Raw genomic sequence first — 14,574 nt, 5'->3', positions numbered from 1 at the left:
CTCGAGTTGAGTTGTATATATAATAAATTACTTATGATCATTACACCTTTGAGTGATTAATTAGTGTCTCTACCATCCTAGGGTGATATAGAAGAGCTAACCTAAAGGTACTTCCAGTGACACTGGTTTATCACTCAAATCATTAGTGTGTATGATTGTATATATATAATGTGTATTAATTTTAAGTGCTAACCTCTAGTAGAGGTAGGATTATTGCCTAGTGAGTTCAGAATTTACCCTAGGCTACCATTAGAGCTTGTTCAGTATTATGAGCAGCCCAAATACAAGCCCCACAAGGCTTCACCAACTAGCCAGTATGGATAATGCAGGGAGAATGAAAAGAACCCTTGCAGGTCTTAAAGGCCACTTAACAAGACAGATCAAGAAATGTGAAGATTTGTCACAACAATCAACAGTTGATTATGCTGACCTGGAAAGCTATTATCAAGCAGCTGCAGGTAAATTTGAGCAAATCAAATGTCAAATAGCAACATATGTGGCTGAACTTGCCAACACTAATTTATCAGAAACAGAAATAGACGACATTATGGTTGATCTTGCGAATTATGAAGATCACACTCAGGCCACGTTACAGCCTTATGTTAAATTAATTGCACAGAACAAGGCAACAGCAACAACAACAACAGTTGCATCTAATACGAGTCAAGCAGAAGCTCGACTCCCTCCAATTAATTTACCCACTTTCTCAGGAAAAAATGAGGAAGATTGGGACGAATTTTGGAACAAATTCGTTGACCTTGTAGACTCAAAACAATCTTTACCAAAGAGTAGTAAATTCTCTTATTTGCAAGGCCAATTATCAGGTGAGGCTAAAACAGTAGTATCCCATCTGAGATTAACTAATGACGGCTATGATCTGGCAGTAAAACTCCTCAAGGATAATTATGCTGATCCAGAAGTAAGAACATCACATTTAGTTCATGAGCTGTTGCATTTACCCCCACCGGAGGCTTCAGCTGATTCACTCCAAGTCTTCAAGCTGGAGGTAGAATCATTGATCAATGCCCTCAGCCTGACAGCAGATACAAACGGGGCTGAGTGGGTCTTGAAAATAATTGTCCAGGAAAAAATACCTAGGGACATATTGAGACAAATGAGTGCTCATTACAATAAAAGCATCTTATCCATGAATGAAATATCTGAAGGTTTAAAGTCAGTAGTTCATCAATTACGAACACATGACAAATTAAAACCACCAAGTAAACCCTCAGAAACCAATAATAGTAAACCACAGAGTACCAAAGGTACTCCAAATCAATCTAGACAATATAATTCAACACCAAAGTGGAACAGTAACAGTGTGGGCGTATATGCAGTGGGACCCTCCAAGCCTATAGTTACTGTGTCACCCAAGAACGTGACACCAAAGGGTACTGGAAGCTATGGAACATGTTTGTTCTGCAATGAGAAACATTCAATGTACCACTGCTCTAATTTTCCTGATAGTGACGCCCGTGTTGAGCGACTCAAAGATTTGCAACATTGCACGAGGTGCCTCAGGAAACATAACATCAACGACTGTGATACCCAATTACACACCTGTAATAGGTGTAACAAAGGTCAGCACCATGCAGCATTGTGCAGAGACACCAAAACAACGTCTCCAAACCCCAAGGTGGAAGATAGCATTCCCACCACAGTACAGTACTGCAAGGTGCAACAAACAAAGAGTGTCCAATCGGCAAAGTCTAAAGGTAATACGACTTTGCCTACTGCCCAAATTACCATCATGAATAAGAGGGCCAAGGTCCATACCCGTGGGTTGTTTGACCAAGGATCCCAGAGAACATACATCACTAAAAAGTTGGCAGATGAATTACAATTAAGGCCTGTAGCCCAGATGTCATTCAACATCTCAGGGTTTGTAACAGATGCAGGACCTCAAGTCTACCAGGTGGTACAACCATCAGTACGCTTAGGCAGGTACGTCTGTCGAGTACAAGCCATTGTGGTGGACAAAATACCAGTAGACCTACAAGTTCAAGGTCTGAGAGCAACAGCCAAATTCCTGAGAAATAGAGGAATAAAATTGGCAGATAATATTAAGTCTGATCACCTCACTGACTTCGGTCTCCTTGTTGGGACAGACTATTGTCATCGATTCATCGGTAGCCCTACTAAATATCAGGGTATAACCATGTTAAACTCTGCAGGAGGTAAATTACTCTCAGGCCCAGTATCAAGCCTGAGGAGACCTATGCCTGCAGATAAACAATACCAGTAGAAATCTAAATTTGTCAGCTGATTATATTTCTCCAGTAGCATTATACTAAGGAGATTACAGCTGACTATACCAACAGAGGTTGATGTTAGTATCATCATTTAAAGCTGAAGATGAGTTCATGAGGCCTCAGTGGCAAATCAGTGAACAGTAGCCTAAAACAGCTACAAGTCACTGCGACCAATGTCACTGAACCCACTGCAGTCTCAGAACCATACTTTACTTTAATGATGAGCTATTCAATCTTCTGAATCAATTAACTAAATTAAACCCCAATAAATCTGATGACTGATTTGATACATTTATTATTTAATCAAGATGTATTCCATGGGCCTCAGTGTTTATATATCAGTGACCAGTTACCTGAAGAAACTTCAAGTTATATCTAAAGTCACTGATCTCACTGCAGTCCCTGAATCATACTTGACTGTAGTACTTGATCACATTCAGTCTTCTGGGTTAAATAATATGTAATAAGGCTTGAATATTAGCCTTTCAAGAGTTGACAGGGAAATGAAATCGCATTAGACTTCTAACCCCTGCAACTCTAGTACGGGACATCCGTCCTGTACGAACAGACGCACAAATGTGTGATTACTAACTACTAACATCAAATTAATCTAATAATCCAAAGGAGGAGTATCGGTGTTCGTCTGTTCTAAAGAGGACTTCGACCCGTGAGCAGCCCCCTGGGGAATTATGTCGGAAAATCCGACACCATTTAATAATCATACAGATAATAACTGTATTACCAACAAGTTACCCATAGAAAACGTAACTTGTAGTGGAATTACCGTCTATAGAAAACGGGATATCATCACCACATACTATTATAATTCACCAGCTATTCTGCTGGGAATTGTTCTTAAATACATAAGTCTTTGGACTTTACCATCATAAAAACATCTTATATAAATTAACTTAATTATCAATATTAAAGTAGAGTAAATGTGACCCTTCTATCACTTTCTGAAATCTGGACAATGTAAGCCAGGCGTCAGAGTGGAGGAAGGAGGGCAGCCATTGTTGTTTATGAGACCAGAGGCTCACACGGGAGCAAATTCGGCTCCTGTTAAATTTACTTGGACGTAGTGTTATGGAACCCAAAGGTGTACCATTGTCAACACGCTGTCTACAAATACAAGTTAAGTGTCTATCCGAAACCCGTTTATCATTCATTTATGGCCATTAATGTCAGGATATAGGGTTAGCCGGTTAGAACGCGAAATCGCCTCATACTAAAGGTAATTAAGCCAGGTCTTTAATGTTCCATGTACTGTATAGTGTTTTCTCTGATATAGCTTGTCATATATAGGATTCTGGCTTCACAGCTAGCGCACTTTTGACAGGTCAAGACGAGGATGCAAGATTATGTGCACCAGTTACTGGGTGATATGGAAGCTACCTCAAAGAGGATAATTTGGTGTCTACACCCTAGTTATACCTGGTGGACTAACCTGCTGTACTATAAGATAAGGAACCTCTTCAATGTATGTAGTTACTGTAGTTTGATTGGCTGCATATATATAAACTAATAAACCCCCCTTAATGTGTAGAGGATCGATTTGTGAGATTGAGATTATTGCAGAAATACAGTCCACTTATCATTATACAAATTGCTATCGAAGTATATAAATTAACGTAAATATAAATTCATATAAATTAAACAAATATAAATCTCACAGGTCGGTTCCCACACTACATGCGGAAGAAATACTTGTCCCATCCTTAACTAATCATACATAGAAAGACGTATCATACATAGGAAAACCAGTCATACATAAGAAGAATTTTATAGGGTTCTAATTCCATACCCATACCGCTCTGGCAGCCCAGAATAAGCCCACACCAACACACACCAAACCTCTACACCCCCAACTTTTCCCAACCCCCATTTACCCCTTATCAAATCTCCCCCCCCCCCCCCACCCCAATTACCCCACCCTCCCCTAGACATACATAGGTGTGAGCATCTCTTGTCGACACACCTGGAGCTAACAAGGTTACCTAGCTGCAGTTAAAGGTGTAATTGGACAGTTTACATCTAGCTGTTAGCGCAGCGAGCACAAACAACGGGTAAGAGGCGAAGCAAAAATATTATATTTTTGTATTTTAAATGCGTTAAAAACCAATCTGGATTAAAATTTTTGTTGGTTATTGAGTGTCAAATGACTAAGTAAAATACACTTATCATAAGAAACAATGGCACAGCGCATTAGGCAGTCATAGATGTGTGAAGCGTTGGAATGTTAAGAGTGATAGATGTGTAAGGCTTTGGTGGTTAGATTCTTAATCATTTGAGGCTTTTGGAGGAATGCGATTCAGTTAGCATATCTTTGTGTGATTAAATATTTTGCCTATATTTTCTTATTTAATTCGCTTGCGATTTAAACAATTCCTTTTTATGAGAAATAAAAGATAAATCATAATATCAACAGTTTAAATATTTTTTGACATACTTAGAATAAGTACTTAAAATGTATCTACTTAAAGGCTCAATACTTGATATGTCTCTATACCTAATGACTGAATACTAATATGACTATTCTTACGGACTCTATACTTAATATGGCTCTAATATGAATTCCATGCTTATATGACTATACGCATTATACGTGTGTTTAACCCTTGATACTAAGAATAAGTATGTTAAATATATTTAAGGAGAAGTGAATATATTTCTAAACTTGGACTATTTCATGATTCTATGCAATGTATGACTCTATATTTAACATGAGAATACTTACGGTAACTATACTTATTATATTTTTAGACTTGGACTCTTATTTAATGTGGTTCAACTTAATTTTAACTTAATTTCAACTTAAACTTAATTTTTTCAACTTAATTCAACTTAAACTTAATTTTTTCAACTTAATTCAACTTAAACTTAATTTTCAACTTAATTCAACTTAATTTTTTAATTCAAATTCTACTCTACTCCATAGCTATATAGTTAGTTCTTCAGTAAATGCTTCTGGAAAGTTTTTTTTTGTTTTTTAACAACAGCTGAAATTATTCTTCCTTTTTAATAATAATGAACCCTTTTTAACCTAACTTAACCTAACTTAACCTAACCCCAACCTAACTTATCCTAACCTAACCTAACCCAACCTAACCTTTCGTGCAACACACAATACACAGGAGACAAAGGAATGTTTCACACTATCTCCTGCATTAACTTGTGGAGTTCGAATGAAAGGTTTCAGTCGTTTCTGAAAAGATTCGCATTAAAAACTGAGTTTTAATACTAAAAAAACTCATTTTCTAACGGGCTACGAGATCTATAAGACCTTAAGAATCCTCCCGCCGGAAGGCAGAAGACCTTTAGAATCCTACCACCGGAGGGCTAAGGACCTGCAGAATCCTAGCACCAGAGGGCAGCAAGATGTGCAGAATTCTGCCGCCGTAAGGTTGAAGACCTGCAGAACCTTGTCGCCGGAGAAGAACGGTTTTGCAGGCGATGAGTCACAATAACATGGCTAAAGTATGTTGACCAGACCACACACACTAGAAGGTGAAGGGACGAAGACGTTTCTATACAATACTGAATCGACTTGAGAATGGTCCAGGACGGACCGAAACGTCGACGTCCCTTCACCTTCTAGTGTGTGTGGTCTGGTCAACAAGAACGGTTTTATGGCTTTTGTTGCGTTTGTATCGTGGAAGCAAGAAAGAAAGACGGGCGTTTCTCTGTTCCATTACCGGACTCGGGAAATATTCGCTCGTCCCTAGCAGGGGCTCTTCTGCGAGACGCAAGACTAATGTGAGAAATAATCCTAGCAATACTAAGAGTCTGAAAGGCAGTAAGAACCACTTTGTCCCTGAAGATTACACTCCGTGTGTGTGTGTGTGTGTGTGTGTGTGTGTGTGTGTGTGTGTGTGTGTGTGTGTGTGTGTGTGTGTGTGTGTGTGAGTGAGTTTACATATAAGCTGCCAGGCCAGGTCTCTACTCTCGACGAGGTAAAGGGCGGCAGGAAACAATACAGCAGCAAATAAAGGTGCCGAGTCAACACTCAGTGGTGTTGTCGGGTGCAACAAAATCTCCGGGGTCCTGGAACTGTAGCCAGAGACGAGGCTAAACTCTCATTTACCGCCCGTTACAACAGGAGGTCCTTACGATGCACCATTCAGACCCGTTTGTTGCTCTGCTGCTGTTGCTGCTAATTCTCTTGTTGCAGCTGATGTTGTTGCTCCTCATGCTGCAGCTGCTCCTGCTACCGTTTCTCCTGCACCAGTTATTACTGATTCTGTTTCTGCTACTCTCGCTACAGCTGTAGCAGCTGTTTCTCATGCTACAGTTGATGCTGCTGCTCTTGCTGCTGACCCTACTACTACAGTTCTTGTAAATTTTAAATAATTAACAAATTTATGAAGACTAAACCGCACACCAGAATATGAGGAGACGACGACGCTTCGTTGTCGTCGACGAAACTACAAAATTTTGTTTTAAAACACGAAGCTCTTCTGACGACAAATAGGCGCTTACATTTATTTTCACCCATTTGGGTCTTGTCTGTCGGCGGAACCTTGTAGTTGAAAGCAATCTGTGTGTATGTGTGTGTGTGTGTGTGTGTGTGTGTGTGTGTGTGTGTGTGTGTGTGTGTGTGTGTGTGTGTGTGGGCGTGTGTATTCACCTAATTGTGCTTACGGGGTTCAGCTTTGGCTCTTTGGTCTCGCCTCTCAACTGTCAATCAACTGATAGACCAGTAGGCTCAGGAACCTGTACATCATATGTACACTTGAAGCTGTGTATGGAGTCAGCCTCCATCACATCACTACTTAATACATTCCATTCGTTAACTACTCTGACACTGAAAAAGTTCTCTCTAATGTCTCTGTGGCTCATTTGCGTATTGATAAGAAAGAACTTACGAAATGTCCTCTCATCCCCTTTTGTTGTTAGATATTGTCATATATTTTCCGCATACCAATGAGCAGTGTTTTGTGATCGTCAGTTACATGTATGCATATGTGTGTATATATATATATATATATATATATATATATATATATATATATATATATATATATATATATATATATATATATATATATATATATATATATATATATATATATATACACACACACGACAAGTTTGAATGGTGCCCAAGCCATATGTATCAGAAAAACTCTTGTCGTATAAAATGATGCTCGTGTTTTCCTCATAAAGTTTAGTGTACAAAAATGAACTGTTGCGGCCAGCAAACTTTTGTTTTATATTATTAATTTTTAATAGAGCAAGAAACATATCCGAAATCCAATCTTAAACATTCTAAGGCCTAGTTTAGCACATATACACTACATTAACCCAATGATACCGTATATATTATGCCTAAATTTGCTTCGACAAGTTATTTAGTTTTACATTTTTTTGTGAGCTACCTGAGCTAATTCAATAATACAAAACGTGATTCCAATCTAAACTTGGTTCCATACACAAAGTGATTCGATACAAAACTTGATTCGATACCTCTTAATTTACGAAGATTCACAACATCTATGCATACATAAATAGTCCCATACAGAAACCATTCATCGTATGCAGCTGCATTTACGTGACATGAATATATCAATTTTTTCGTATACATTAGCTATTCATAATGTTGCTAAGATGAACTAGGAAAACAGAAAAAAACTTGTACACAAACTGTGTACAATCGCTACCATAGTCCGTCAAACAGGTACACAGCGACACCGAGTGGTACACCAGAGGTGGGACGGGGGAAGGGAGGCTTGATGTATAGTTCCTGGTGAGACTCAAACTTGTAAACTTTAGAGTAACTCTAGTGTCCAAGTGAAGGTTGGTGACAGGTGAGGGGGTTGTTCGCCAGATAAGAGACGGTGACAAGGTGAGAGATATGTTAAAATATTTTATTATTTAACATCTAACACTGTTTTAGATTTTATCAAGGATTTCCAGATATATATGTAAACAAGAGTTTCAAAGGAAGATCTTCTTGGTAATCCCAAATACATCTTCATACTGTGAGGATAGATAACACCATCCGGAGATATCATTGTCTTTATCAACTGATAAATGCTAAAACTTATGTCCATTACTAGACATTTTATTGCAGGTAGATATGGAAGTTTTTATAGCTAGATATGGAAGATATTACAGCTTGATATGGAAGATATTGCAGCTAGATGAGAGAGGAAATTTACATGCAAGTATCATCCGTTAAACATTCTAAACAGTTCCTCGTAAAAGGCTGATGTACAAGATGGAGAGCCAAGCTGGGTTAATTGGCAAGATACTAAACAGAGTAAGGGAGTTGCCCCCCCCACCCTTTACCGCCCATATCACTCTCCCCTCCCCCCATAGTATAAACTCGAAGGTCTAATACAAAAGGCTGGTAACTAGATGTGGCGTGAAACAAGAGTGTCAAAAGCCACACTGCTGAAGACAACCCACAGTGGGTAAGTTGGCCAGACCACACACTAGAAGTTGAAGGAACGACGACGTTTCGGTCCGTCCTGGACCATTCTTAAATCGAGTTGAGAATGGTCCAGGACGGACCGAAACGTCGTCGTCCCTTCAACTTCTAGTGTGTGGTCTGGTCAACATACTTCAGCCACGTTATTGTGACTCATCGCCTGCACACAGTGGGTAAATCTGGACTCTAACGCCCGACAGTATAATCAGAGCTCCGTGAGTACATTTACTCGGGTGTCCGAGGACAAGGACAGGCAGGTAGAGGGGCCTCGGGTCGTCCGGGCTCTCCCAGGCTTCCCACATATTAACAAAAATTGCTCCACCAATCTGTCCAGCGCCTCAACTTTTCTGGCAGCAAATCGAACACTGGATGAAATTATTTAAGGTGTTCTCGACAGCTCCGTTCTGGAGCCCACATCAATATGCAGGTTCACGTTTTAAGAATTTGTCGTCAAAGCTGCTCTGCACATCATATTATATATATATATATATTATATATATATATATATTATATATATATATATATATATATATATATATATATATATATATATATATATATATATATATATATGTCGTACCTAGTAGCCAGAATGCACTTCTTGGCCTACTATACAAAGGCCGATTTGCCCAATTGGCCGAGTGATTTTCTTTATTTTCAAAAACATTTTTACAATTGGTTTATTTTAAATATTGCTATCATATTATATTAACAACATAAATTACTAATTTAGTTATGTTACTTTAGGTTAGGTTAAGATAGGTTAGGTTAGGTAGGGTTGGTTAGGTTCGGTCATTTATCTACGTTAGTTTTAACTCAAAATAAAAAAAAATATCTCATACATAATGAAATTGATAGCTGTATCATTTCATAAGAAAAATAGAAAAATATATAAATTCAAGAAAACTTGGCTTATTAGGCAAATCGGGCCTTGCATAGTAGGCCGAGTACTGCGTTCTGGCTGCTAGGTACAACATATTATATATATATATATATATATATATATATATATATATATATATATATATATATATATATATATATATATATATATACAATGGGGAAGGGAGTACCACCTCTGGCTGGAAGAAGGGGGACCCATAGCCTCGGAGGAAACCACACATAACGCATTGGAGGGAATGTAGGTCCCCTCCAATACAGTTTCTGTGTGCTTTTCTCCTACCACCCCCTTCCCTTTTTTTTTTTTTTCCTTTATTGTGTATTTAAAGGTTACAAATATATATATATATATATATATATATATATATATATATATGTCGTACCTAGTAGCCAGAACGCACTTCTCAGCCTACTATGCAAGACCCGATTTGCCTAATAAGCCAAGTTTTCATGAATTAATGTTCTTTCGACTACCTAACCTACCTAACCCAACCTAACCTAACTTTTTCGGCTACCTAACCCAACCTAACCTATAAAGATAGGTTAGGTTAGGTTAGGTAGGGTTGGTTAGGTTCGGTCATATATCTACGTTAATTTAAACTCCAATAAAACAAAATTGACCTCATACATAATTAAATGGGTAGCTTTATCATTTCATAAGAAAAAAATAGAGAAAATACATTAATTCAGGAAAACTTGGCTTATTAGGCAAATCGGGCCTTGCATAGTAGGCTGAGAAGTGCGTTCTGGCTACTAGGTACGACATATATATATATATATATATATATATATATATATATATATTCATGTATGACATTATTCATGACATTATGGTTTGGTACATCATATTCCCCCATCTTTCCATACCCTCCCACATGAGTATCAGCCTCTTACATGCCAGGAACATGATGGCACAGCATATAGTGAGCTCTCCCTTTCTCCAACACCCCTACCTCCAGTGGGAGAGAGAGAGAGAGAGAGAGAGAGAGAGAGAGAGAGAGAGAGAGAGAGAGAGAGAGAGAGAGAGAGAGAGAGAGAGAGAGAGAGAGAGAGAGAGAGAAACAGAGAGAGGAAGGGAGGGGGTGACTGAACTTTCCTGGGCCTAGTATAGTATATTAATATTTTAAATTAGATTGCATGTACTAGGCCTGGGATTGCTTATTTAAGCCTTGGTCAGGTTAGGTTAAGTCACATTCAATGTTAGGTGCAACACACCAAATATTGCACCTAGTATCCACAGTCGTTATAGATACTATCATTCTTTGAAGGATGACTTGTAGAAACCGGGTGACTGTGGTACTGACCCTTGCTGTACTCCAACTGTAACCACTCTCCACTCTGATATCTTGGCAGTGACTGTAACTCTCTGAATTCTTCCCGACAGCTACTCTCTCGCCCACTTTAGGACTCTACCCATACCACCAACCTCCTTCGCTAGCGTGAGGAGGAGTCTCTTGAGTGCGAGGCGACAGTAGCAAATGCTTTCTGGCAGTCTGGAATACACAGTCTTCCCATCCTTCCCTCTCTTGTTTGATTTCAGTCATCTCATTTTTTAACTCCAATAAGTTTGTCAAGGGGACTTTTCCTTCATTACATTCGTGCTGATTTTGGGAAGCACAATTTAGCAATTCAAAGTGTTCTACTAGACTGTTTCCGCTCAGTCTCTCAAGCAACTTACAGGTGATGTTTGTCAGTGATACTGCTCAGTAGTTGAGCGGCTCTTGTATTCCCCTTTCTCGTATATTGGCAACCTTTTTTTTCAGCAGTTTGGATACTCTAAATTTGCCAGAGAAGAAGGGGACAACACTAGCAAAAGAGCTTTTGCTAGCCCTTTTAATATCCAAGGTGATATCTTGACTGCTTCTACAGCTTTAATCACATACAATTCCTGTACATATTTCTTTACTTATTATTGCGTCTTGGCCCATTTCAGGAAGTCTTTTCTATGATGGGGGGAAAGGAGCTGTGGTGTGGCAGATCAGGTTCCAAACTGACGTCTTCTTTGAAGCTTTAGTTTAACTCTTCACATTCTCATTACCTTCGCCTTTGTGTAGGCTGATGATCACCTAGATGTTTACAGTTATCTTCTTCCTGGTGTGGCTATGAAGCATCTCTAACAATCTCCGAATTTCTGTATTCTTGTTCTTCACCTTACTGTATATATTGTGACTTCCTTCTGTTCTGTGCTTTCCCTATTTCTTCCATGTTGTTGTCTTGTTGCCGCTTCCAGCCACTGGCTGTATATACGCTGGTTAGCATTGTCAATGTGTGGCCACGTCTGTGATAGAAAATAATAATAAAAAAATTAAAACTGTGTTGAACCAAGAGCTAATATTATTCTTGGTATCCTGATACCTCAGTGGTCGCATGAATATTTCTTTAGATATTTCACTCTGATGCAAACATCGTGTTCCTTGCAGACGACACCTGGGTAAATTACTTGTCCCATGACAAGTTACTTTGTCATGGGACTTCTCCAGTAGACACATGTCTACTGGAAGAGGGGTAAAGGGAGTACGGTAAGGTGGTTCCAGGGAGGGGAAGGGTGTGCGGTATTAGGAAACAATATCATAATAATACCTTAAGCTAATACAATAGAAGCTAAATAGGAATTGGGGATGGCACAGACTTAATCACTCCCAGTCGTCTATTGAGGAGGATGCAAAGGGGCCGTGTGAATATGTAAGGAAATGTAACACTGACGCTGGATTATCGTCAAAGGTCGGGAACACATTTCGCTTATTGTTTCCTCGTTTCATTACTAGAGATTTGGAATACCATTTCTATGCTATATTTTGTTTCACTGAGCTGTGGAGAAGGATACATTTCCTCTACACAGTTCTCTTGAGAAATGTTAGATGAGTTTATCATAAATGTGCCATATTTCAAAAACATTGTATATAATATATATATTATAAATATTCTTGTTTAGGGTTTCTATCCCTCTGACTAGTGCTCTAGCATCTTGGTTTAATTGGAAGAGGAGTTGTTCAAAGGTCATCTTCGTTCGGGTCATATATATTTATATATCGGTCATCTTCGTCGAAGATGATAGAACAGGGAATATATATATATATATATATATATATATATATATATATATATATATATATATATATATATATATATATATATATATATATATATATATAATGTATGTGTATATATGTATGTGTGTATATATATATATATATATATATATATATATATATATATATATATATATATATATATATATATATATATATATATATATATATATATATATATATATATTCCTCACACTGTACAAAACATAAGAAACATGAGTTTTATCCCAAAACCCGCAAAGAAAAACTTCGTAACACCTCAACTTAAATTTTAACATACATAGTTAGGCGTAATTTTTTTTTAGTGCTTTAAAATGGCATTGCAAGTCCCCCCTCCCCCCCCCCCCCCCCCCCCCCCCACCCCACCCCTGAGCTCATTTTTTTGCTAGCGGGATAAGCGACAGCCTGGAGACAGAGGTCATGAGTGCGACTGACATGTCGGTGCAAAGCGGCCAGTTAACGAAACTTTTTCTAAGAGAGATGCTGAGTAGATTATGAGCCATCATCCCGTTAGATGAGATGCACTAACGCACGGGTGAAGAAATAGCCTGGTCTTCACTTCCTTTATTTTTCCAGTTGTGTGTGTGTGTGTGTGTGTGTGTGTGTGTGTGTGTGTGTGTGTGTGTGTGTGTGTGTGTGTGTGTGTGTAGGGTTGGGGGTCTAATTTTCAGCGACGTTATCGGGACTTATTGAGTGCAGCCTGATGTAAAATATTCAGGGCCGTGGGTGGTGGTTGGGGGATGGAATACGTGAAAAGAGAGGTTCGGGGGGAAATTAGAACACTCATAAAAATTAGAACAGGGCAGTCGGTGGGGGAGGGGGGGTGGGAGGGTTGTGAGGCATAAACTTCCTCATATAAAAATTAATGCCCAGATGCAACAAGTTTTCCGACATGCCCATCTACCACAGGTCTACCGACATGCCCATCTACCACAGGTCTACCGACATGCCCATCTACCTCAGGTCTACCGACATGCCCAGCTACCACAGGTTTTGCGTTTCACGTGCTAATTTACCAGAGGTCTACCAACATGCCCATCTACGAGAGGGCTACCAACGAGCTCATCTACTACATGTCTGCACACATGAAGTAGATGGATAAGTCGTTATAGCAAAAGTGTCAACAAATAACGTCGACATTGCCCCACAATTCTTTATTCAGAGCCTCGCGTCACCCACATGTCGACCAAGGAACGAGCAAAGGCCACCGCAGGTGACACTTCTTCTCACCTCACAACCTGTATGTGCATTATATTTAACATCAACTGTAAATTCAGACTTTTTTTGTAAATGCAGCTTAATGATAAAATCCGCTCTATAAGATTTTTAAAAATCTGAAATATATAAATGTTTATCATTTCACAGGGAAGATATTGCTCTGAAATATAACATATACAGAAAACCTTAAAAATTTACTTCTCTGGTCACCGATGAAATGTTAAGCTATTTTTCATTCCATGTATTGTAATTGTAAGTCCCGATTTTTGTTATGAAGACTTTTGGCATACGGATTCCACTGGATAAAAGCTTTGCTAAACAGATAATTTTTTGAAGGCTTGAGGTAGCAAAACACAACATATATAGTGCAACAAAATCAGCAGGGGGGAAAAATACACTTTAAAAATGAATATGTTAGCATATTGACCAGACCACACACTAAAATGTGAAGGGACGACAACGTTTCGGTCCGTCCTGGACCATTCTCAAGTCGATTGAGACTTAAGAATGGTTCAGGAATCGACTTGAGAATGGTCCAGGACGGACCGAAACGTCGTCGTCCCTTCACCTTCTAGTGTGTGGTCTGGTCAACATACTTTAGCCACGTTACTGTGACTCATCGCCTGCATATGTTAGCATATTTTAGAGGTTCAAATTATTTGATCTTTATGAGAAAACTACT

At 38.7% G+C, this 14,574-nt stretch overlaps 1 long non-coding RNA gene across 3 annotated transcripts in view; it reads right to left on the bottom strand.

Moving 5' to 3' along the window:
• The window catches only part of LOC138355329 (uncharacterized), a 419,561-nt gene that overhangs the window by 199,176 nt on the left and 205,811 nt on the right, over nt 1–14,574 (bottom strand). The window contains exon 5 of one of the 3 annotated variants that reach the window (XR_011223923.1): nt 10,473–11,863. The exons of the other annotated variants lie outside the window; for them this stretch is intronic. This is a non-coding gene — a long non-coding RNA (uncharacterized lncRNA). Of the gene's footprint in view, nt 1–10,472; nt 11,864–14,574 lie in introns of those variants that run through there. 3 annotated transcript variants of the gene reach the window in all.

The sequence above is a fragment of the Procambarus clarkii genome, chromosome 67, assembly GCF_040958095.1.
Source record: "Procambarus clarkii isolate CNS0578487 chromosome 67, FALCON_Pclarkii_2.0, whole genome shotgun sequence".
In the NCBI taxonomy this organism is placed as follows: domain Eukaryota; kingdom Metazoa; phylum Arthropoda; class Malacostraca; order Decapoda; family Cambaridae; genus Procambarus; species Procambarus clarkii.
This window is presented reverse-complemented; position numbering and strand designations above follow the sequence as displayed.